This window comes from Acomys minous, assembly GCF_964271855.1.
Source record: "Acomys minous genome assembly, chromosome: 5".
Lineage (NCBI taxonomy): Eukaryota > Metazoa > Chordata > Mammalia > Rodentia > Muridae > Acomys > Acomys minous.
This window is the reverse complement of record NC_140494.1, coordinates 77,076,826-77,103,459: the sequence shown is the minus strand read 5'-3', so window position 1 is coordinate 77,103,459 and position 26,634 is coordinate 77,076,826. Positions and strand designations below refer to the sequence as shown.

Genomic DNA, 26,634 nt, shown 5'->3' with positions numbered 1-26,634 from the left:
TTTAGGCCTTTTAATCATCCAATCAGGAATAATTTCTTAGACGAGGTTACAAATGTCATTTTGAGGTGCATGAGTGTCTGTTCATTAAGACAGCAAGCCGACCTCAGGTGGGGGAACAATTAGAAGTCAAATACAAAGCAGCAGGCCATGTACCAACAAATTCCTGTGGAAGAGAAGACAAAAATGAATGGGCCAGAGGGAGAGGTTGACCTGGGTTCAGTCTCTTTGGAGACTCCACCCCCAAAAGAAACATTCTGAACCTGGGTGACCAGTCAGTCTTGTCCCTCAAATGTCACTTGTTCTCTCTTTTAGCCAGGGTCCTCAACCTTTGTATTCCCTCTTGAGCCAGTGATGGGATGTGAGACGCTCTGGAGAGACTTGTGCCTTGGAGCCAGATGGCTCAGCTGAGCTCAGCATCCTCCATGGATGCTGTGTGTCTCCACCAGTAGCACTGTCAACAGCAGCGAGGGTGGTCAGCCATGTGGAGAAATCTGGGTGGTACAGCCAAATGACCACTGTGGGACAGAGGCTACAGAGAACTGAACTTCATTCCTCTAGCAAACACAGAGTAAATGGGGAATGCTTGCTCTCTGCTTTTAGCCAACATTAGAGAATATGGCAGTCCAGAGTCAGCATTTAGTAGCCCTGCTAATATTATATATTTTTTTTTTATTTTTTAAGTATAAGGAAGCAAGTCCTCTCCTCTTGCCCACCTAGGCCCCCTATTTCTTTTTGTATATTAGGCCATGAATTCAGAGGGAATACACTCCAGAAACCCAGGCTTCTTCCCATGAGTCCTCACAAGTGTGCTGCTCTGCGTATGACAGCGTGGCTCTTCAGCCAAACCCAGGTGCCTTTCCCCTGGTTTCCACGGTAACACAGAACAGTCCACTGTGAACAGGGTCCGTTCCTGCTTCAACATCACCTTCTTGTAGATTCACAAGTTTATATTCCAAGGAACAGCTCCATGTTCCCTAAAAGGTCTAGGGCAATCAGAGTGGGGAGTCTCACCTCTCCCCCGAAAGATGCTTTTGTTATCTACTTCTAGAAGCATCATTGCCCCCTCTAGCTTTAATGATCGAGAACTGGCCATGTGAAATGTTCATCACCAGCAGCCTTGCTAAGTCATCTGCGCCCCTCATGTATGATTGTCTAGCCCTGTGGTGCTCACCCTTCCTAATGCTGCAGTCCTTTGATACAGTTCCCCATCTTGTGGCGACCCCAACCATAAAACTCTTTTTGTTGCCACTTCATAATGTAAGAATTTGATATGTAGGATGGTCTTAGGTGACCCCTGTGAAAAGGTCATTTGATGCCCAAAGGAGCTGAGAACCACTGATCTATTTAATGTGTGTGTGCACATACATATGTGTATATGTGTGTATACTTATGGTCTACTCTAAACAAATTTCAAGCATGTCTTAGTGCTAACAATATTTACTGTGCCTACATGTTGGCTCTTTTACAGCTGAATTTGTTTACTTTATAGCTAGAAAGACTAGAGAGTGGAGAAAATGGGGGTGGTTTTAGCAAAAAGGAACAAGCATGAAGCAGCTGCTTATAATGGGGATTTTGCTCTCATTTCTTTGAGCTCCTTTGTGTGTTTTGTCTGTTTCCCATGCTGGGATTGGAAAGTCCTACCTCCTTTTACTCTGTGTTTGACTATGACCAAGGTATTTTTATCTAAATTCTTGTCTTTAAAATGAAAGTTCTCGGCCCTCTGCTCCTGCCTGTTCCAGAGGCAGCAGCATCTCTCCCACAGCGCCAGCCTGGTCCCTTGACATGCTGGTGAAGGTCGGAGTAAATGGATTTGGCCGTATTGGGCACCTGGATACCAGGGCTTGCTTCTTATTGGGCAAAGTGGAGATTTTGGCATCCACTACATGGTCTACACGTTCCAGTATGACTCTATCCATGGCAAGTTCAACTGCACCGTCAAGGCTGAGAACAGGAAGCTTGTCATCAACAGGAAGCCCATCATCATCTTCCAGGAGCGAGATCCCGCTAACATCAAATGGGATGATGCTGGTGCTGAGTATGTTGTGGAGTCCACTGGTGTCTTCTCCACCATGGAGAAGTCCGGGCCCCACCCACTTGAAGGGTGGAGCCAAAAGGGTCATCATCTCTGCCCCTTCTGCCGATGCCCCCATGTTTGTGATGGGTGTGAACCAGGAGAAGTATGACAACTCACTCAAAATTGTCAGCAATGCTTCCTGCACCACCAACTGCTGAGCGCCCCTGGCCAAGGTCACCCATGCCAACTTTGGCATCATGGAAGGACTCATGACCACAGTCCATGCCATCACTGCTACTCCGAAGGCTGTGGATAGACCCTCTGGAAACCTGTGCCATGATGGCCGTGGGGCTGCCCAGAACATCATTCCTGCATCCGCTGGTGCTGCCAAGGCTGTGGGCAAGGTCATCCCAGAGCTGAACAGGAAGCTCACTGGCATGGCCTTCCATGTTCCTACCCCTAATGTGTCTATCGTGGATCTGACATGCAGACTGGAGAAACCTGCCACGTATGATGACATCAAAAAGGTGGTAAAACAGACATCTAAGGGTCCACTAAAGGGCATCTTGGGCTACAATGAGGACCAGGTTGTCTCCTGAGACTTTAACAGTGACTCTCACTCTTCCACCTTTGATGCTGGGGCTGGCACTGCTCTCAATGACAACTTTGTAAAGCTCATCTCCTGGTATGACCATGAATACAGCTACAGCAACAGGGTGGTGGATCTCAGGGCCTACATGGCCTACAACGAGTAAGAAGCCCTGGACCACCCACCCCAGCAAGGACACGAGAGCAAAAGAGAGGCCCTTGGCTGCTGAGGACTCCCTGTTCCAACTCAGCCCTTGACACTGAGCATCTTCCATCATAGTTTCCATCCCAGACCCCAGAATAATGGGACGGGCCCAGGGAGCCCTGCTTTCTTGATACCATCAATAAAGTTCACAGCATCTACCTTAAATAAATAAATAAATAAATAAATAAATAAATAAATAGTCAAATGAAAGTTCTCTATTTAGGCAGCCCTCTTCAAGCCATGCAAGGACAGGTGGCTGCAAGTTGACACAACCAACAGGAACTTTCTCTAAGTCCAGTAAGGACCAAGCATTAGTTGTAGGCACTGACCTCGTAAATCTATATGATGAGTCACTTTAAGTTTAGAGAAAGGAAGCAATCATGCAAAACCATGTGACCCATGCTCTATCTTCTGTTACTATTTCTTTTTAAAGCCCAATTCCCTAATACAGAAACAATTTCTATTTCTGTGAACTTCTCATCTTACTGTCTCTTAGAACAAACCAGCATGCAGGTGACCCAGACCATGCTTTAGAAATCACTGACTCATTTCTTGGGCTGGCAAAGAGCATTTCATTAATAAAATAAGGCATTCCATTCACACAAATGCTGCAGAGCCCTCTAAGGCCCTGCTCAAGCCTCACACTGTCCTCCGTGCTGGGTGCCCCTACCGCGGTGGGAGAGATGGTCTCCACCGAGGAAACACAAGTATCTCGGTGTCAATGAAATGCTCACACGTACGTTCTGCTGTAGAGACTGGTCTCTTTTCATGTAGAGGATTACAATGGTGCCTCTGTGTCTACAGTCACCAGCTGTCCCAGCTCTGGCCACAGGTGTGTACACAGTCACAAAATCACCAGAGCAAGGGTACCTTTCACACCCAAACCACACCCCCCAAAACCACATTACCAGAATGCAGCTTTTCCTAATTTCCCTTCAGAGCTCCCCAGGGCCCTACTTCTGTCATTCGGGTCAAACAGACGTGTTTTAATGGCAGCAGCGAGCATGGGGCGAGGTTCCCTTTTCATAAATCCCGAGTGAGCTCCTCTCAGCTACAAATGTTCCCCATAACTGCCAAGTTAACTTCTTTGACAGTTCTTGTGAATATTTACAACAAGCCACTAAACAAAATGTACCATGCTATGTCAAACAGGGTTGTTATATAGACTCCCTAAAATTACCATTTGCCCAGCCAAAGACACTGTTTCACATCAGGAAAGAAACCAGACTTTTGTGTCAGCTATCCAACTTCCCTTCTAAAATGCAGCCATATAAATTAGTCACTGTGGGTAAAATAAAGTTTTTGTACAAATAGATTTTCAAAAATTCAGAATTTCATACTTAAATATATTATATAATGTATTAGATGTACTAATTCAATTGGCTGGTTTAATCCTCATTCAAAACTCAAGATGAAGCCAGGGAGCTGGTACCTGACAGATCCCTAGCGTCCATGTAAAAGCCAGATGTGGCCTCATGCATCTGTAACCTCGGTGCTGAGGTAGATAGGCAGATTCCTTGCCATGATGGAATGTCATCTAGCTAAATGTGGAAGATCCAGGTTTGGTGAGAGACGGTGTATCCAAAACTATTGTAGAAAGCAATCGAGGAAAACACCTAACATTGCCCTCTGATGTCTTACATACATGTTCCACTACACATATACACATACATGCACATACACCAGTCATGTAAACACACACACACACACACACACCTCAGGATAAGAAGTGTTGATGTAATGCTTCTATAGATGAAGATCCTATGGACAGCTACTTTCTGAAAACCCCTTAGCACATAGTTAGTAGGCCAGAATTTGTATGGGCATGTGACAGATCAGAATCACACTTAGCCAAGGGGAGAAAAAAAGAAAACTGAAAACACACTTCTGAGAGCACGGGTGAAATCTCTGCATTAAGATTATTCCGGTACCACAGGGTTGTACCTAACTCTAAGAAATATTTCCCCAGCTTTTCCTATCATAAAAATTCTACTGGGAAGTTACTTGGGCTGGGTACCTATTTTCACAAAATCTTCATTAAAACAGGATGGCAGCCTGAAAATGAAATGGCTTCTCCCTGCTCCGCACACGAGTACATTAGGGAATGTTCTGGAGCTATTTTAGAAACCAAATCAGCTCTAATTCCAAAACCCAAAGAGATCTCGAAGCCTCATGGGTAGAGGAGTTAGGATGGGTCAAATATGGTGGGGAAAAGAAAGTTCTGCAGACTGAATCACTGATGAAGTTCCCCTACACAGCTCTGGGAAGCCGTGATTGCAAAACATGCTTTGGGGAGCATTTGATGAAGGGATGTTTAAAAGCTAGGACACACTGTCCAGGACAGGCACAGCCTACTTATCCATGGCTTTGCATTCTTCTGCGTTGCTTCCTTTCCAATTTATGTTCAGGATTGACTCTGCTACACACAGCTTGCAGCTTTGCAGTGATGTCACAGTGAGCCTGTTTCCCCAGGCCTGGGAATGAAGCTAAGTTCACGGTGCAGAACAGATACAGAGAGAATCAATCCGTTTCTAAAGACTGAGAGGAGACAGGGTGTTGTGGAATAGGATATTTGACTCTCAGGGGTTTCTCTACCCTGGCTAGTTCCCAAGTAATCAAGACAGAGACTTCTTGGATTTATAAAAGCTTTAAAGCACAGGAACTGGGCAAGTATCAACCCTCTAAGCTATTTTGCTATTTCCCAGCTGCCTACCCCAAGTTACTTGTCATAATAGTTCCTGCCAGGGCTGCTTCTGTTTGGTCAGTCTGTCCCCATGGCCAACTGGCAGTGTTCTCACGGTCCTCACTGCCCTGTAGCTTCTTCTTCCTCTCTGCCTTCCTCTCTTCCGGCTACAGCTTCTGCTTCTTCATTCCTCCTCCCAGCCTCGTGGTTCCTCTGAGACCCCAAGCTCAGGAACCTAGGCTCCGCCTACCTCTCTTCTGCCCAGTCACAGGCTTCAGCATCTTTATCAACCAATCAACTTTAAATTAGGTAGAGCAGGGTAGCCCACAGGTGTATGTGAGGAAGTGCTCACCTTACTGGCAACTAGATCTTGGGGCCAGTAATTAGCTAGAATACATAGCACCAGACATGGGGGTGGGGCGCGCGCGCACACACACACACACACACACACACACACGGACTTCCAAAGCACTGAAGCCAAAGGGAGGCTCACAAAAATCTGAGATTTGGACTAGCTCTTGACTCAAAACGGAGATCTCTCTTCACCAAAGCCCCAGTAACTACAGTTAAGGAAGGAGGGAGGGAAGGAAAAATAAAGAGCAAATACCACACATCTGAAGCGCAGGCAGCTTCTGAATGAATCTGTGGAGAAAAGAGGAGACAGAGACCAGGGCCAAGAGATTTCCATCCTGCAAGAGACTCTGAAGGAGGCAGCATTGCTTAGAGGACAGAAACTTCTCCCACACAGAGCAAGATAACCAAGAACCGGCCTCGCAGGCCCACTCTGTTGTCTGCACTGAGAACTGAGCTGATGTCAACAGTGTCTAGAAAGCCAGAGTGATGTCATCTATGGACACACCATCAGTGCCCATGGGGAATTAGCCAAATGAGATCAAAATTTCACTCCACAATGAACTGACTGCCGTGATGATTATGGGATGTCATGAGATCGGTATGGCTGGGTATGGAAGCTGCTCGGCACTCTTTTCTGGCTTAGGGCCTGAGGAGGACCCTTTCACATGGTAGGATGCCATTGGGTAGGGAATGTGCTGGAAAACAGCAGATCAGGCCCAGCTCCTACTTCTGATGGCCCGGTGGTGCCCTTTTCAATCACTTCTATTCATCGGGGAGGCGGGATTCATGATTTCATGAGCTATATGAATCAGAATCTTTTCTCTAGAAAATTGGTTTTTGAAAGTGCCTGGTGGCTATGACTAAGAGGTTTTGTGCACCAGGGGTTCAGTGAATGTTTGTGTTTTTTTCTTATTATGACTTGAGGGAAAAATCCAAATCTAAAATTAGACTTCAATTCCTCAAGTTGGTTATTCGTAAGTGTACCAGCAGTGCTCTGTGTGTGTATGTGTGTGCATGTGTGTGTGTGTGTGTGTGTGCGCGCATATATGTGACTGTGTATTGGGCATGTATGTGTATGAATGTGTGAGCCTGTATATGTGTATCTCTGTGTTTATGTGTGTATGTGAGTGTGTATGTGTGTGTGAGTGTGTATGTGTATTAGCATGTGTCTCTGTGAGTCTGTGTGAGTGTGGGTGTCTCTCTGTGTGTATGTGCTTATGAGTGTGTATTGTGTGTAAGTGTGTCTCTGTGTATGTATGTATGTATGTATGTATGTGTGAGTGACTCTGTGTGTGTCTCTGTGTACATGTGTGTTGCTAAAGGCAGTATTACAATTTCTTGGCATTTTCATTGCTGTTTCTTGACATAGCAAGGTTTTAAAGGTTTATTCAGAAGTAGGAGAATAAAAGAACAAGGAAAAAAATGGCTGTCTTGCAAATCAACATATGTTTTTAATTTCAAATCCAAAAGCAGGAGACAGGACTGAACACAAGCTGTGTGGCCTTTCAGGGGGGTGGCTGGGGGCTGGGGTAGGGCTGTGGGGCTGGGAAGGCAGGCTCTCTTTTTAAATTTACTTACGACTTCAGCATTATCCGGTGAAAACCGATCGGTTGGAATGAAAAGAAAGTATTAGCAAACAATTGTTCAGGACCACTTTTGTGTAGGAGGTTTGGATTAAATCTAGTTAGGGGTGCAATTAAATAAAAAGAAAGCACATATCCAGATGGGCACAGCTCAAAACTATGATCCCTGCACTTAAGAGGCAGGAAGAACATTAGGAGATTGAGGCCAGCCTGGGCTACACAGCGAGTGCTAGACCAGTCTAAGCTATAATGGGAGACCCTTTAATGCAGCTCCTCATGTTGTGGTGACCCCAACCACAGAAGCATTTTTGTTGCTACTTCATGACTGTAACTTGGCTCCTGTTATGAACTAGAATGTAAATACCTAATATGTAGGATATCTGATCTGTGACCCTGGGAAAGGGTCGCAACTCACAGGTTGGGAATCCCTGCCCTGTCCGCACAAACAATTAGCCAGTACAAGATGGTAAAAGAGTAACTTTTGCCCACACTTTCTTCAGCTATTCAAAAAGAAGCTGGCCTAGGCTGAGAAGGATGGGTGGGTGAAGCGGCTTTGATCTGGGTTTGAAGAGGGCTAGAAGGGCATTCTGGGCAAAGAAAGGGTCAGTATCAGAAGTGCCATGATGGGGCGGGGGGGGGGGGGGAGGGGGAGCAAGCTCAGGAGGGCTTAGAGAGGTTTCCATGTGATAGAACTGTGTTTGCACACTGGAAGTGTAGGCAGAAACCAGACTGTGGTGGACTAGCATGACAGGCCTACTAAACTGTTGCTGTTGTTGAAGTTTAACCCTGTTTACACTGTGCAAATAAGTCTGCAACGGTGAGTAGTGTGGCACATGTCAGGGCAGAGTAGAAAAGGCCAGGTTTTTCATTCACACTACAAGAAAGCTGAGGGAACAGGAAGTAGCAGGGGCACTTCCTGCCTGGCACAATGGGTGACTTTTAGTTGAGAGCTACCCATTTGGGTTGGGGTGCCCACCATGAAATTCCTGCCATGCAAATGAAAGCAGTCCTGACTGGCTGATTGTTCACTGTGGGGGCTGGGTTTATATGGCAGCAGCTGGAAGGGACCAGATTGATTGGCCAAAAGCTGCTGTTTTCCTCTATGGTGTCATTTGGGCACGTGGGTCCTGACAGCAGCCAGTTCCCTGTATTCCAGCGGGTACGATAATGTTTTAAACAGGACAAGGAAATTAGAATGGGTGAAGTAAGGACTAGTGGCTTAGACCCGCAGTGAACAAATAGACGCACAAAATCGGCCTCATCTCATATATAATAAGATGCCAGAATGTTCCCAACAAAGATATATTAAGTGAAAGATTCAGAGTAGGAAATCAAAGTGGTTAAAGGTATTTGGAGGCATGCACGGCAGCCTAATAGTTCCTATTTGAGTAACTGCCCTTTTTTAAAAAAAAGACTCCAGTCCTTGGGTCAAGTCCAGATAAGAAACTTTCTGAGGCTCTAGGACTCAGCGGGACAGGGTGGCAGGAGCTAAGGCTCCAAAGCCACATCATCCGTAGTAACATGTTTAGTTGGAAAAGGGATTTGTCACTTCATGTTGCTGACAAACGAGAATGTAAAGCAGCTTCACACACAGCACGGCGCGGGGGCTCAAAGTGTATCTTTTCTTTCTCCGTCACACGGCTCTGCTCTCCTCAATACCCGGCTAGGCTCAGGCTGGTTGTGCTAGTGGTGACAAATACAGTGCAGAACAGCTCCAGGCGAACACTTTTCCATTCACCTACTGTTGGGGTCCAGGACACACTGAAGGAACGATCTCAGACTTGAATAATATGCAAGCAGCAAAGATCTTTTATTTCTGCAGAAGTCCAGCAGGCAGGGATCACCAGTTAGACAAAATGGCGACCTCAAGGTGAGCCCGCAGGCTCTTTTTAAAAGCATTCAGAGGAATTCCAAGGGAGGGATTGGTGACCTTTAACACAATTGGAGCATTCAAACTGAAAAAGTGCGGACAGACCGAAAAGGTGTGGACAACCTTAGTTAGCGCTCTATAAGACAAGATATTTCCAGACTAACCTTAAGCAATCTTATCTTCCTCAGGCCAGGTGGCTAGGCTGTCCCTGATTGGCTGTCCATTTTCTGTGGTATTCCCAGCGACTGCTAAGCTCATTTATGAGCAATGGGGACTTAGGCCTATTCTAAGCTAACAAGAAACTGAAGCCTTGACACTTTTGGGGCCTCAGGGTTCCTCAGCGGTCTCAAATGGGAGTCCCTCTGGGGCCCCACACTACTCCAGTGAATTATTTACTGGTGTTGTGATTTCTGGAGTCATTTCTCCATTAACACAGCCAAACTCCCAGCATTGTACAGGTCTTAATCCAGATTTGTTTGCACATGTCCCTGAACCAAGCCCAGTGGTCAGGAACTTTCTACACAGACACAGAGACATGCACACACACATACGTAGACACACCGTGGCTTCTCATGGGTTTGCTTGGGGCTAGTCTCCTGTAGCAGTGCATCTTGGGAGATTCCAGTAGTTTCTGGGAGAAATTGTTCACTGGTTGCTGTCTGGCAGGAAGCAGCACCCTCTCGGCTACCAGTGTGTCACAGACCCTCCAGGCCGTGCTTGCCTGTGCGGATTAATATCAGCTCTTACTTAGCAAAGTCATACTGCAAGGTCCGTGACCTGATTTTCTGCCCAGCTTTCTCAGAGCGTATGCCAAGTCTTTCTCGTGGAACGTGAATGTCTTTTAGAAAGATATTAAAATGTAAAAATCCCCCAGACATTTTTGAGAACACTGATTCACATTCCTCCTTTTTTTTCTTTCTTCTTTTTTGCTTCGGTTCAGTGAGGATTAACCTTTTGAAGTCCCAGTCAGTGAGAAGTGTGGTGGTTTGGCCCTCCTTATGAAGGCTTTTCCATCACGCATCATGATTCACGAGGCCTAACGGCTTGAGTGAGAAATGTCTTTCATAATCTTCGGCATCTGAACACTCACTCGGTCCCCAGCCGGCGGTGCTGTCTGCAGAGGCTGATGGCCAGCCTTGCTGAAGGAAGAGTGCGTCACTGGTATTTGAGAACAAAGGGTTTCACCCACTACCCCTTGGCTCTCTCTGCTTCCTGGTTAAGGTAAAGGGCGTGGGCCCTCGGCATCCCCCTCGCACCACCGTGTCTCCCTCTGCCATACTTCTCCTCACCCTGTTATCAGTGTCTGCAGTGACCCTGGAAGGGGCCATGTGACAAACCTATCTATTTGTTAAGCCTGCCTCAGAGCACCATGGGCCTGTGAGGAAAGAAAGCTATTCTTGACCTCCCCTACTGCAGGCTTTCTTTTATTTACTTATTTTTCCTTTTTTTAGTTCACCCAGACTCTGGCTTATAAATCACGTCCTTCTCTGACAGGCTGTTTGGATGAAACAGGATAGAGTCTTGTCCCTCTGGAATCCTAAGCCCGAATCAACTTTCCATAAGTTGCCTTGCCATGATGTTTTATCACAGCAACAGCCAAGTAACTAATATGGGATGGCGTTCAAAGATGCCAGCCTGTTTCAAGTTCCAGGTCCACCACCACGAGAGTTAGCACCACCTTTTAGATAACCCAGCTTCTTATCTTTGCGTGACTGGCCTCAGGGACAGTTCTTGAGAATGGTGACTTTCTGCCCATCCCTTCCCTTTCAGGACGTGATAGATTTAGGGCTGGGATAGTCAGACACTCTATAAGGGAGCCTCCCAAGAGGCTGCTGACAAACTCTTGGCTCCCACTCTCCAGCAGGCAGGATGCTCACCCTTTGTACCCTGTGAGAGCTGGGAGTGTGAGCTTGCCAAACTTCTAGAATGCAGCGAAGCCTTGTTCCACCAGCCTGTCAGAGATTGAAGTGATTTGTAAGGCAGAGTCTGAGGGAACTGAAAGTAAAAACCCAATAAATAAATAAATAAATAAGAAGCAAGTTTCTGAAAGGGAGAGCTAAGAATAGTTGGCTTTCCTCTCCAGCCCATGAGGCAGCCTGGTGCATCGTGCTGTCCCTTCAAACTCGCCTCAGACACCGGGAGCCAATCAAGACTTCCTTTCCATGAGGACCCAGGTTTTCTTACCACCCTTCACTTCACAAGCAAGTATTTCAGGAGGCTTGTGATCTGAGACCCACGCCTCTCAGAATGCTTCTCCAGGACTTTCCTCTGGAGTCTGGAAGCACACTTAACCGCTACCCACATCTCTCTGATTATCTAGTGTTTCTTCCTGGATGGTTTGGGTTTCCTTGGCCTCAATCCTAAAGCTTTGCAGCGAGACTTGTCCTAATGTGCTGGTCTCTCTTGGTAACTATGGCTGTGTGGGCTACAGTAAATACACACAAATGATTTGCAGGTCCATGCAATGAATTTTGGATACTTTCCCCTGCTGGCTTTGGGCGAAAACACTAAAAGGTCCATTTGTACGGTGTTGCCCGTGGCTCCTAAGTGATTTGCGTATAGTATCTCAGTCGTACTCACTGGAGAACTCTGAGGGAAGCATCATTGTCCCTGTTTTCAGAGGTGAAAACTGGTGTTCTAAGCCAGCTAGAAGGCCCAGTGAGGAAGGGCACATGCCTCCAAGCTTGATGACCCAAGTTCTAGGATGGAGCCCGTACAGTGGTAGGAAGTAAAGAATGTACTTTCCCAATGTTCCTCCCCTACTGTATGACTCCTCTTTTTGCCACTTTCCTCCTATTAGGCCTCTCCTCTCTAGTGTCACTTCTACTTCATGTTATCAACGCCTACGTGAGCTGATGTATCTGTAAAGTCTAGCAATTGCAGATAAAAGTAAAATGCAGTATTTGTCTTTCTGAGACCAAACGAACCTCTTAACATGTCTCCCTTCATCTAAAGGACTCTAAGTCAACAAATCACAGAGACATTAGTCCATCAATGTCAGCAACACCTTCTGCCAGAACTAAATTACGGAACCAGCCTACCAACCTAGGTGCCCAATAAACGAGTAGAGAAAACGTGGTTTCTATATACAATAGGACCTTCTTTTTCCTCATGAAGGATGAATCTGTTATTTCAGGAAATGTAGGAACTAATATTCTAACGGTTCTCTCTCTTTGGGAAGCATGCAGCCAGCCCCCCGCTGAAAATGAGGGTAGAGGGGGAGGGGCTGGCAGGTTGCCCTAGGACAGAGCAGGAAGCCACAGCCAGTCAGTAAGAATGGTGGCCGCCGAGCAGCATGGAGAATCTCGACAGCTCCTAGTCACGTGACTGAGGTGAAGCCAAACTGTAGCAGCTGTCTGTGGCAATGCCTAGCTGTGCAATTGCTGAACACTGTGTAGTACTGGTATTAGATGTCGTGTCTTCATTGTCAAACTTTCTTCTAAATGTTTATACTTATATTCGTAACTTAGTGTTGCTTTCATCCTAGATCAGAAAAGCTTCTTTTTGCAGTGGTCAGGGGTTTAGGTAGGGGCTCATACCTGGTCAAATTGGTCAGAGTAGTGACTATTGTTTGCTTAGTCCCAAATAGGGCATTTATATTAGTTCCCTGCCCCGTGCCCCCCTCCCCCCACCACACACACACACACACACTACTACACAGGACACATCACAGAAGGGAGGGTGGGAAAAAATCTCAGGGAACAATGACAAGAGCAGTGAAATGCTTTCTTCTGAACATGGCATGGCCATGGCACTCACGAGCTCACCGCTCACAGTTGCTTGTGTAAGACCTGTGTGAGATCAAGCCTGTCAGCACTCCTGCATGGATCGGAGAGCTGCTTATGAGGCTCCATGTCCAGGGAGAAAGTTATTAGCAGCTGATGGTCTCTGGCGAGGAGTCCTTTTCCTTTGAGGGTGTGGCCCCTGATATATCACTCATGATCTGGTGGATGGTTTCATACTCACGAGTGTACGGACAGCTCTAATTGGTCATGAAAATAGGAAGGATGTTGGAGACATGGGAGGGTGGAGAGTGGGAGGGTGGAGAGTGGGAGAGGTGGGAAGGCGGAGACATGGGTGGGCAGAGAGTGGGAAGGTGGAGAGATGGGCCAGTGAGAGGTAGATACAATCAAGACACATTGATTACGCCTATGAAGCTATCAAAGAAAAAAAAATTTTTTTTTAATTTAAAGTAATGCTTCTCGCACAAATGGGCAAGAACGAGAAGCCGAGCCTGATGCTGTAGGATTCCTTGCGGTGCTTCCGTTGCTTAATATGACGCTTCCGTGCAGGGTTTTTCATGCTGTCTCCTGAATCTGCTTCCCGCACACACCCCTGTCATGTCGCCCTCTCTGTCACAACCACATTCCTTGAAGCATCTGCGCTCACTGGCATCATTTTCTCATTTCTCTTCCAGTTGTCATGTGACTTCCCTGGATGGCCCATCTCCTCTTCTCTACGAATTCCTGTTTCTCTCTCTTCACTTCCCTCTTCCTGTCAGCCCAGGCCTGTCTCATCCACTCCCGTGGCTTTCCATGACATATGCTTGCAGCAGGCTTCCAAGTCTGAACCTCCAGCTCAGAGCTCTCTCCTAAGCACTAGCCTGCTGGCCTGTCTTGTCCATTCTCTTCTAAACCCAGCCATTTAAGCCATGCATCCCACGTCACAAGCTTAAGGGCTCCAAGTGATCATTAAATTTCACCTCAGTATCTTAGTGTAAGTTGTGTCCCTAGGTTTACAGTGTAATAGACGGTCCTAGTTAGAAGGCTGATAAAACATTTAACCTTTTCCCTATCCTTATCGTGTGTACCCTGTCAATCATCATCCAACACCCAGGCACCCACCTTTCACGTCTCCAAGTTTCACAAATTACCAGCAGTGACTGTGAAATTAGAAAAACATCTTAATAATAATATAGTTCTTAAAGTCAATTTGAATCTGTTATACTATCCCCTCTACCTCTTTAGAAAGCTTAGTGTAGTCCCTCCATACAGCCTGACAGTTTTGGCTTCCATAGAGAGAGTCTAGGGTCAGAGCCATGAATATTTAATCTGTTTCCCATTGAATTATCCAAAAAAAGCAGAAATGGAAACTCCACCCACTCACTAGCCCTAGTTGCACAACTGAGCATTCTCAAATTTTATGGTCGGGGGTCACAAGGGAAAACTCCAAACGAAACCACGGTCCTTTAATCGGGGTGTGTGCCCCATTTCCGCAGACAGGAGGGTGGGGCCTTACCTTCCCCTGCAGCCAACAGGCTTTGTTTAGATGCCAAACAAACAGAGATGCGTTCTTGGAAAAGGCTGCGTAGCTGGAGCATACCAAAGGGAGTTTGGGGTGGTTTGTGTGGTTTGTAAGTTCTTGGGGCAAAACTGCTTTCCTGTTGCTTCTGGCAACTGCAGTCCAGATTGGGAAAGCTGTGAACAGCAGGGCCACCCTCACCACCTGGCTTGCTTTTCACTCAGACTTGTTATTTTGCACTAACTAGAGTAGTCCAGCCGTCTAAAGAGCCTCCTTCCATTTTAAAGCTTCCTGCTCCCATAGGACCGGTGGACCACGGGAGGCACCAGCTCATCTTACTCTCGCTTTAGACATGGATAGATGTAGATACCTTCTTCTGTGAAAAAAATGTTCCCTTGAGCTCCCCCACCCCCTGCTCCTTTATGCCTGAGAGGGATGGGATCCATTTGGTATTGTAATTAGTTCCTGCCCAAGGCTGACTGTACTGAAAATTTCAGAGTGGTGGCTGGTGCTCATGAATTTACAATAGTCACTTCCGCTGTTCCCATCACCTTCTCCTAACAACCTCTACTTTCATTCTCTTCATTCTCGGCTGCCCCAGGGTGGTACGTGTGGTGCATACGTGTGTGTGTGTGTGTGTGTGTGTGTGTGTGTGTGTGTGTGTGTGTGTGTGTTTTCAGGTGTGTGGGCAGGGCGTGCCTAGCACCTTCCGCTCCCCTTTCTGCTTTGTTCACTGAAGCCAGAGGCTCTCAGTGAAATGCAGAACTTGCTTATAAAGTCAGTCTCCATGGCCAGCTCGCTCCACTCCGCAGATCCTTGGCTCTGTCTTCGTAGGCTGGAATTGCAGGTGGCGTTTTCACTGGGTGCTGGGGACCTCTAGTCCCATTTCTCCTCCAAGTGTTTCAAGTGCTGAGCTGTCTGCCTAGCCTGGCTCGATTTACTTTATCCCAAGACTGTGCACATTTGCTTGGGTCTTCTATTCCTCTTGTATCTGTGCATTAATATCTTCCCTCTCCTCTCACTATACTTTTAGGAGGGTTTGAGGAAAAAGAGGAGATAATCATCAGACAATAATTTCTAACTGGAACCTTAATTTTTGTGCGTATGCTTGTGGTTTTGCTTCCAAACTCTGGACGGATCTGGGTTGATTAATTTTTCTCCTGACCGCCATGCAGCATGCCAGGCATTTTTGGTAAATCTTACTGAAAAACAGGAAGATGAAATGAATTTCTTCAAGATTCTTTTTTCCCCTAAATCAATGCATAGGACAAAATAAAAGCAACACATAAAAGTCTGACGAGATAATGATAGCAGGGTAGGTAATGATATCAGGAAATGGCGCAGATATACTTTAGAGGTTGGCAGAAAAGGCGAAACTTTTTTTTTTTCTAAATTTTATTTTCAAAGATTTGAAGCTTGTGTCTGACTTTTATGTAGTCACATTCCCAAAGTCACTGTTCCATTCCCTGAGTGTGGGGGCATGTTTACGTGCAAGAAGCCAGGCTGCTACATACTCACACACCAACCACGGCTGCATCTTCTCTGAGTGCATGTCGGAGGGCAAGGTGTGTGTGTGCCAGTTTGAACCACTGGCTCAGGTGGCTGAAGAAGAGATGTGGGTGCCTCGGACTCCCCACCCCACTCCCCTCACTGGTGTGCAGTGGCTGATTTAAGCCCTCCCCTCTCAACAAATGGGAGGTTTTTTTAGCTATTAGAAATGGCATGTAGCCCTTTGTCCCTGTTCTACCAAAGGCAAATACACCTTCCACCAGAGCAAAAGATCAAGGCTTCTTCCAGAACTCAAAACCAGCTGGAATTTTAAATGTGCCTTTAAAGGGGCATCTGTTCATCCCATGTGACTTCCAGCTTCCTTTATTCTAAATAGTGATGCCTTTACATCTGCTAGCGTCAGGAAGAGGAGAGTCTGTCGTTTGAAGTCCAAGGAGTGGATCAACTCTCGAAGTTACTATTCTCTGGTTTTGCTGCTCCTTACAGATGTCTAAAATGGGCCTTCCATCCCTGGTTCTGACAGGCTGCTCACCTGACACACTCAGTGTTGACTGTGTCGATCTTCTCAGGGCTGAACATGGCACTCACACAAGAACTTAGCTTATTTATTTTGAGAGGCATAAAGCCTTGGGAAGCTTTTCTGCACTGGTATTTTGAAACGCCTAATGCCCCAATTAAAGGGCTTTGCAGTTTTCTGAGCTTCCCAGCCCAGCCTGGTGTAATCGGGATTGGGAGGGTTCCAGGAGAGGAGGTCAAAACAAGTGCACCCTCATACATAATGTATGTAGGTTTTAATAAGCACCCTTCCATGCTGCAGCTTCTTGTCACGGCTACCCATAAAACCTCACAAGCCATAGGCACAATCACTATTTTTTTTTTAAAAGAGCAACAAAAGGGAATGTGCTACCTCTTGCAGTCTAAGTTGTTCCAGGAATTTAAATGTCTTTATACAGATGTCTCACAACAAAACTATAATCGCAGCACTGCTCTTCATTGCTTACACGAAGGCTAAGAACTCCCAACATGCATTTCCCATTTAGCAAGTGAAGATAGCTTCATGCCCAGTGGAAAGGGAGGGGGCTAGACAATTACCACCAAACCTAGAGACAAAGAAGGCAAGAAGACACACATCCAATAACAAAGACTAAAAATCAGTTTAAGCTGGAGTTGGCCGCATGTTTGGAATTCCCGACCCTGAGGCATGGAAAGCAGAAGGTCAAGGTTATCCTTGGCTACCTAGAGAGTTTGAGGCCATCCTTGGCTACCTAGAGAGTTTGAGGCCAGCCTTGGCTACCTAGAGAGTTTGAGGCCATCCTTGGCTACTTAGAGAATTTGAGGCCATCCTTGGCTACCTAGAGAGTTTGAGGCCATCCTTGGCTACTTAGAGAATTTGAGGCCATCCTTGGCTACCTAGAGAGTTTGAGGCCAGCCTTGGCTACCTAGAGAGTTTGAGGCCATCCTTGGCTACTTAGAGAATTTGAGGCCATCCTTGGCTACCTAGAGAGTTTGAGGCCATCCTTGGCTACCTAGAGAGTTTGAGGCCAGCCTTGGCTACCTAGAGAGTTTGAGGCCAGCCTTGGCTTCATGAATCTTCATCTCAAAAAGGTTTAAACATTTAACAAAGCAACTTCAAGCCAATTTTATTCAGCTTCTGCTTTACAAGATGAGTTTTATCAGGGTTGAATGGAGGCCTGGAGGAAATGCATATGATAGCCCAGGATAGCCCAGCACAGAGTCTAACTGTGGACTCAAACCATCTACTCCTTCTCTCTCACAAAGACTCAGGCCTCTTCCTCTGGGTCACATGGAGTTGTGTTTGAACTTGACTCACACTAAGAATTTATAGCTCCTATTGTACTAGATGAGGTTTGGAGTCCCATTCTGGTAGATGCAGCTATGCAGGGTCTGGATTACTACCAGGGACGAGGTCTTAAGATGGTTTGCTCTTTTCTTGGTCAACACTGAAGATTAGGAACTGCCCCTTTTTATAAAAAATTGAGTGTTAGCTGTGACACTTTCACTTACAAATCATAGCTCCTCAGTTTAGTTTCTTTTGATGTTTAAGAATAGATTAACTGAAAAGCCACCTGTGTTTTTTAGATATAGCCAAAGCCAGCAGTGATGGTGGCCTTGGGAAGACTGAGGAACCTTCTATGTACATCATCAACATCTGTTTACAGAGTGGAGGATTCTGAACCACGAAGTCTAAGCCAGCCCAAACCTAGGTATGGGGGGAAAGATTCCTTGCTCTTCAGCCACAGGATGGAACCAAATAAACTGAATTCCTATAAAACAAGAGTGGTTCCTCAATGGAAGGGAGGCAGAATGATGCTAGGTTACCAACAATGTCTCGATCACCATGTATGCCCACCACCCTTCCAGGCACATGTACAACAAGAAGGAAAGCACTCTCCTTTTCACGAAGGCAAAGATTGAGTTACTGGTCTCCTATCCCAGTGGGCTACCCAGCTGGCAAGTGGCACCCGGTAGACCTTAACCTACTACTAAGTGGTAATTTACTGAACAATCTTCTCTTTAAAACAGGTTGTTTGATATGGGGGGGGCACTGAATCAGGATATTCCATCCTGTTCCCATGGTAAAGGCATGTACAGGGTGCCCACAGTATGTCCCACATGGGTAGACATTCAGTGGAGAAGTCAGGGCCACCCTGCTCAACTCCAGCTCTCATTTGTCCTGGTCACCTGGGGCCAGTCTAAGAAGAAAATAGAACTGTGGGATTCCTCCATCAAGGCTCATGGGTTGTTGTTATTGCTTTGGACTTGGAGATTTAGGGGATTTTGGAGGTAGAGAAGATTAAGCCTTAGAAAGTTTCCAGTGATGAAGCTCCCTGAAAAGATCAGTTAATGGCTGATCAATCTGCTAGCAGAGCCAGAGAGGTGCTGAGTCGTGGTCTCTGGGGTTTAGAAATAGAGTTTTACTTTTATTTATTTATTTTCATTTATTTATTTGCTGTTTTCTTTTTGTACAGCTAGGAATCAAATGTAAGGTGTCATACATTCAGGGCACCACTGTGCCCCAGCCCTCTAGATCCCAAAGGACTGCTGCTGTCTTTACCCTGCTTTTGAGCAACTCAAAATCACACCCTAGACATGGGATTGGAGATGTTTGTGTATTCTTCTGTGTCCTCCCAAGTACCAGTCTTACGTGCTGCTGGTCTTCTGCCCTCTGCACCTCACTCTTACTGTCTGTTGGAAGTAGAGCGTTTAAGCCAGCAGTCCTGCTCAGGGCAGTCTTAAGACTCTCAGCTACCATGAATCTCCGGGTATATATAAAAAGCTCCCTCTTAGAAAAAGTATCTTAAGAGGAATTTTGGGGAAGGTTAGTTTCTGTGTCCATCAATGACCTTGGCCTTGTGTGAAATGTCAGCTAGGCTAGTCCCTTATCCTTGTGAGAGGTCACTGGACAGCTGGGCCATGACTGTAAAACCCAGATCAGTAAAGAGAAAGGAGAAACCATTTCACTGGGACGCTCTAGGGAGCCCGCTCACTTGAGCTCCAAAGCACACCAACTCCATTGTCACCGGTGTCCTTCCCAGGTCTCTTGTTCTTCCTGCTAGGATGCAGGGATGCTTTGCTTACCTGATCTTTCCTTTTTAATTTTATGTTTAAATTGGCACACAACATGTCAGGTTTCATGATAGCATTTCCAAACATATTTTGTTGTAGTCGAACCCTCTATTTTCTCTGCCAGTTTCAGGCTTTCAGGCCACGTGTGTCCTCTTCTCTTCTTTCCTTTTCAACACCCATTGTTTTCTCCCACACCCACATACCCACCTATGTGTGCAAGAAAATGAATACAAGTATCCGTGTGACATGATACACTCCTTTGATCATACACTGGGGTGGGAACCTTCATACTGATGTCCATATGGCTCTTCCAAGTCACCCTCCCACCAACAGCAGAAAAGTTTTCTTTCCTCACAGTCTCCTCAGCATTTGGTGCTATGCTTTTCTGATGAGAGCCATTCTGAATAGCATATCCCTGTTAGGCTAAGGCTGTCGAACACTTTAAAAACCATTTACTAGCCATTTATATTTCTTTTCTGAGAACTGCCTGCCCATTTCATAACCTATTTCTTGATCAGAACTTTGGGATTTTGGGGGTGTTTAATTTTTTAAGTTCTTTATCTATTCTAGATAATAACAGTCTGACTGAAGTATGACTGGCAAAGGAGGAATGCCTTGGGTGGATGTAACAGTTGTCAGTAAAGAGCTGTTTGGCCAATCAGCTGGGCAGAAGGACAGGAAGTGGAAGGCGGGACTTCTGGAGAGTGGTATTGGGGAACACGAAGAGTATGTGGCTGGAGAAAGAGGCTGATAGAGTAAAAGCTGCCCTAGGAATCATCACATTGGCAAGTAATTGATTTGTATGTGGGTTTCAAAGGTATTGGGATTAGAGTAGCTCAGATTCTGCCCAACATAGTGCTTACGTCTTAAAAATAAAAAATAGCCAGGCTGTGGTGGCGCATTCTTTTAATCCCAGCACTCAGGAGGCAGAGACAGGTGGATTGCTGTGAGTTTGAGGCCAGCCTGGTCTACGAAGCAAGTTCAGGACAGCCAAGGCTACACAGAGAAACCCTGTCTCAAAAATAAAAATAAAAATAAAAAATAAAAAATAAACCATAGTTTCTGTGTCAGTCATTGAGGAATTAGTTGGTTAAAGAAAACTACTGCCTTAATATTTTACTATATTGATTAATGTAAGAAGAATAATTATTAATTCAACCCCCCTTCTGTAGGCTATCTGTTCCCTCTACTCTGAGAAAAATTTTAAGTTTTCATATAGTTTCATTTGTTAAATCGTGGGACATGTAGAAACTGCAAATGCAGCACCGTTGTCTTCCCACAGGAGCACCAGGTCGGAAGAAAAAAGAACCAGAGGATAAGCTTCCCTTCCCTTCATTTATGGCCACTCCTCAAGCAGTCTCCACAGCTCCTCACAGGTTCCTGGAAAGATAAAAGCATTGATCTGTTTCCAGGTCCCACTCTAGGTCTTTGAGAAGAGTTCTCAGGAGAAATGGGCTGCATAGGGGTCTTACTTGAGACGCTGCCTTTGGGGGGACATGTGCAGAAAAATATTATGAAATGAGATAGCACAGTGACCAGGGTGCTAGGGTTTTGAACTCAGGTCCTTATGCTTGCACGCACAGTGGTGCTCTTATCCACTGAGCGCCTCTCTAGACAGAGTCCTTGTTCTTTTCCGTTTTGTTTTTTCCATTATAATTGTAAATTCTCTCATCCATATTGCTGGTGATTATTTCTTTTTGCTCTTTTTTTAATTTTGCCTCTCTCCCTTCTCTCCTCCTCTTCTCCTTCATCTTCTTCCCTCAGCCCCCTTCCCCTCCCTCTCCTATTTTTTTGTCAGTTTTTCCTATAGCTTAGACTTCAAATTCATTATCCTCCTGCCTCTGTTCCCCAGCTGATGATCCTAATTCTCTCAAGCAGTGCACACACTCTTCTGTGTTGAGCAATGGTGGCTTCCCCCTTGAATAGTGCTGCTCCTTGGATGTGTGTTTATTGTTCTGGAATTTTCATTTGTTTCTACTTTGTCTGCCATGACCATGTCATATTTCTGACCCCTCAATGGGAAATCACTCAGGATTTTGTATTATTTCATTTTACATTTATTTTATTTTATTTTATTTTATTTTTAATAGATTATTTGGGGATCTCACGTCACACATCCCAATCATGCTCACCTCTCCACCTTCCCATGTCTGCCCTCCATCCTCCATGACATCCACCTCAAAAAAAAATTAAGAAAGGCTTATCTTGTGTTGTCTGAATACTCACAGCTCAGAGCACAGTCAATTTCCTAGTGATTAGCTACCCCAGAAAGAATGAGTCCTTACCCACCTGCAAAAGCTATCAATTGAGGAGATCCAGTGCTATGGGCTGGCGAAGTCCACAGGCACCTCACCCCCAGCCGCTACTCCCACCTTGCATCTGCCGGCAAGGGGCGGGCCAGCTCTCTCTCTTCCATGGATGTTAACATGGTTTCATGGGGTAGCCTCGACCATGGACATCCTCGTGGGCTTAAGTGGTAACAAAGGCCCCAGACATCTACATGGCCCTTGGTTGTATCAGGATCACTGACCCACTCAGGGCCCTCAGCTGCATGGGCCATGAATCTCAACAAGGCCTGAGGTGGCTACACCTGCCACTCCTATCAGAATGCCCCCCCCCCAAGGCAGCAAGCTCAAGAACATTGCCAACTGCATATGTCCACATGGATCTCAGGCTTTGCATGGGCCGTAGTCACCAACATGGCCTCTCATGGTGGTCCTTTGAACCGTTGTCACCCAGAGCCAGGGTGAGCCTTCCACTGGGCAGCAGGCACAGGGCTGAATCTGCAGCTCTATAAACCCCGGCTGTTGTACAACATCCAGATGACTTTACTTGGCAATAACAGTTTGCTGGGCAATGACAGATGTTGACTTCAGTCCTCTCTCCCAGATGTCACTGCCATCATGTCTCCAGTTTCACCTCTTTCCATAGTGCACAAACCACTCTGCTTTTCTATCTTTTCCACCTCTCCATGGCATATTTATTTATTGTGGTGGTGCCCGCCAGGACTGGAACACGTTACTTGTTTGGGGGTCTTCTGGCCACCCTGGGCCCCTAGTGAAGCACTTGCTTCTTCAATTGATTTTTACAAATTCTTTTTTATTTAAGTATTTTTAGTTTCTTCTTCTTCTTCTTCTTCTTCTTCTTCTTCTTCTTCTTCTTCTTCTTTTCTTTTCTCCTCGTCCTCCTCTTCCTCTTCATCCTCCTTCTCCTCATCCTCCTTTTTTTTAACTTAACTATAGGGTTTATAAGAGAGGGGACCAGGGGCCAAGAGAGTATATGGAACCAAGAGAAAAACCAAGAAACCAAAAGAACACGCAGCGGGAATGGCTGGATTATGCAGGGGTTAGAAGCTGGGGGAGGGAAGCAACATCCTGGAGCTGTAGAAGTTTAGGATAAGGGTCAGGAAGTTGGGAGGTGAGAAGCACTGAGCAGAGGAGCCAGGAGTTTGTAATGGGTACTGGGAGAGCCTGGTGGCCAGCTTCCGCTTTGATTTGTTAAATAGACATCTTGATAGGGATTTATCTCAGGTTTCTTGAAGACCTAACAATATATACTTTCTAAAATCTTTTAAATTAATTTTATTTTAATTCATGTATATAGGTGTTTTGCTTGTATGTATGTCTGTACAACATGCTTACCTGGTGCCCATGGTAGCCAGAAATGAGAACTGGATCCCCTGGCGTAGCTTGTGGTTGTAAGTCATCATGTGGGTGCTGAGAGTTGAACCTGGGTCCTCTGAAAGAGCAGTCTGTGCTCTTAACCACTGAGCTATCTGCCCTCCCTATTTTCTGAAGTCTATAAAGTATCCTGAATTTGAGTTCTTGTTTGGCTTTTGTTTTTTGTTTGGGGCTTGGATTGGTTAGGATTTTTGTTTGCTTAGGAGTTTTGTTTAGTTTTGTTTGGAGGGGGAACAGGGTTTTTCTGTGACGCCCTGGTTGTCTTGAAACTCTCTCTGTAGACCAGGCTAGACTCGAACTCAGAAATCTGTTTGCCTCTATCTCTTGAATACTGGGATTAAACGCATGTGCCACCACTGCCACTGAGAGCTTTCTGACCTGGACTGATATGGACACTTCATAAAACATCTTAGCTCTCTGTCAGTTTCATGCCAGTGTACAGGCTATAGTTTCAATAACACTAACAAACAAAACTTTAAAAGTGTACAAGCACATACTATCCTAACTTTCAAAAGATGGAGAAAGATCTCAGAAGATATAGGCTAGAGAAACTGCTATAAATTCTTGGCAAAATTCTAAAGTAAATTTTAAGAGATTTCTTGATAATATGAGCAAAGAAAAATGCCGATTGCTTGAAAACAACATAAATCTATGAAGAAAAAAAATGCAAACCTGTCTAATTTCTTCCTCTCCTCCTACTGCTGGACGTGTGGAAGATGCTGCTGCTGTAGACTGTGCTGTGTGGATTTCAATGGAGACACCAGGAAATTCCATCCATGGGGCTGAGAAGAGAACAGGCCATGTGGCGCAGAATAGCACTTTCTAAGCAAGGGTACAGGGTGTTCTTGAAGAGCACGATCCGAGCTTCACATCAGAGTGAGGCTGTAAATTTATTTTCCTGGCGAAATAGAGCAAAGAAAGATACATATAGAATGAAAAGCAGATGTCGCTTTCCTCAAGAACAATTAGCTCCTCGAAGAAAGCAGAGAAAGTAAGAAGGGAAGGAAAAAAGGAAGACAAATGGAACCCCTAGGCCACAATTAAGTTTGACTCCCTCAGGACAAGAGAGCCTGCAGCCACACTATGAACACAAATTGGAGCCCATCAGATTAGGACCTGAAAGGCCTCGTTTACAAATCAAGAAAAGGAGAAGGCCAAGGATGTAGCTCAGTTGGCTGAGTACTTGCCTAGTATGCATAACATCCTGGGTTGCACCCCCTCAGTACCTCACAAACTGTGCCTGGTGGTGCAGGTCTGTACCGCCAGCACTGGAGAGATGGATACAGGCAGACCAGAAGTTCAAGATCATCCTGAGCAACATAATAAGTTTGACGCCTGTATCTGTGTACTTTTAACTATTTTATTGGATTCCTTATACCTCTTCCTCCTCCACCCTAGTCCTTTCCAACACCTCAGTACCAGGTAAGAGAGAAAGAAGGTTAGTAGGGAGAGGGGGCTTAGGTCTTTATAGCTACTTCCTGATGTTTAGGGTCATTGGGTTCCTTGGGTCAAGTCCAGTCTTCATTTCGGGATATCTCCAACTTCATCTTGTCAAACTGCATCAACAGCAACCAGGAGCAACAGGGGGAGCAGCAGCGTTCTTCTTTCTCAGAGCCCCCGCTTCTCTCTTTAGGTCTGGAATTTATTCTCTCTCCAGAGTCCTCAGAATTAAACTATCTGCAGCTGACTAGGAGCTCCTCTCACAGCCTGCACAAGGCAAATAGTTTGCTGCTGTAGACAAACTGAACCAGCCCCATATCCCACACCTAGGACTAAAACAAAAACATATTTACATGACTGAGTTTTTAAAGACACTAAAACATCCACTGTGTTTCCCCCTTTTAGTCTTAAAAAATTGGCCTTTTCTCTAATATGAATGGGACCTGTTGCTTTCTTAAAAGGAGATTATCAATGAACCAAATGCTTTTTGTTCTATAAACTGGTAACTCTCAGCTGTTCTTGTCTGGAATGGCTTGCACTTTTTGCTGCTGAACTTCCAGCTAGGATTCCAAAGCTGTTTCCCAAGGGCAAGAGGTTTCCTCGTATGTTCCTCTTGGACCTGCATTCACTTGTCAAATGACCTCTTTTACCATAATGTCCACAAAACATGAGAAACTTAAGGACTCTTGAGGAGAACTCAGTACTGCCAGAAATGTCTCATTCGCATCTCTAGAAGAATATGCCATATTACTCAGAGTTAATGCACTGGTCGTTTTCTTGGCTTGGCCACAATTTTCTTTTCAAATAACTAAATTTATTGCAATTGAAGCACTGAGCATTTTGATACCTAAGGCTTTTAGTGGCCCCAAGGAAAGCTAATGGTGGTGATTTTTTAACCCAAAGCTGCTCCTCCAGCAGCACAGTTTGTTCAAGATTACCCTATTTTCTGGCATATAAGATGACTGGGTATATAAGATGATCCCCAAAATTTCCAGTTAAGATATAGAGTTTGGGATATACTCGCTGTATAAGACTACCCCTCTTCCAATGCACACTCTGTGCAGCAGACTCGAGCACGTGTCTATTTGCAGGCAGGGCACAGCCAGCCAGGTGCTTTATTAAATGCTGGCAGACAGCCAGTGCCAGCCTACACTGCCCCTTTAAACCGCACTCCACACTCAATCTGAAGACATGCAGCCCTCTGAGTTGAATGGGCGAGTTTTGGTGGAGAGACTATCCATGATTATGTTCTCCTCCTTGAGGTACGGGACGATGTGGGCAGCTTGCTCCTCCCTGCTTCATACTCCCTGCACAGAGTGGGGCATCACCCTGCACTGTATGCACAGGACATATGAAGCAAGGGGAAGCAAGCTGCAGGTAAGTACCTGGCATATGAGATGACCCCCGACTTTGGCACAGATTTTTCAGGTTTAAAAAAATCATCTTAAAGGAAATCCAAGATGGCAGTGAGCAGTGTGGACTGTGTTTAGAAGCTCCTGTAAACAATTCAGGGAATTGCACAGATTTCTGAACCAGGAACACCAAGGTCCCCACACCACGGCAGCAGGAGTGCTCCACAATTCAAAGGGACCAGGGTGCAGAGGACCTGCATGCCCCTGCACACGGGAGGAGCGCAGATTTTCTCGGATTGGAGTGGTGGTGGTGGCGACAGCGGCAGCAGCGGCTGAGGTTTGCAGCTCAGAGTTCTTTGGCGGAGGCGATTGGTGTGGTGGCCGGTGGAAGTTGCTGCAGGAGAGGGGACTCTGGGCAGGATTTGGGTCACGCAGTGCCTTGAGACCCAAACTGGACTCGGCGGACAGTTCAGCCCCTGAGTCTCAAGTTCAGCTCAATGTGCAGTGCTGTGGAGACGTTAGCTCAG

The 26,634-nt window shown here is 45.8% G+C and overlaps 1 pseudogene across 1 annotated transcript; it reads left to right on the top strand.

The window, feature by feature from the left end:
• The first annotated feature begins 1,738 nt into the window (after positions 1-1,738).
• On the top strand, positions 1,739-2,769 carry LOC311597464 (glyceraldehyde-3-phosphate dehydrogenase-like; annotated as a pseudogene). The gene has a single exon. The product of its transcript is annotated as a glyceraldehyde-3-phosphate dehydrogenase-like (transcript).
• The last annotated feature ends 23,865 nt before the right edge of the window (positions 2,770-26,634 follow it).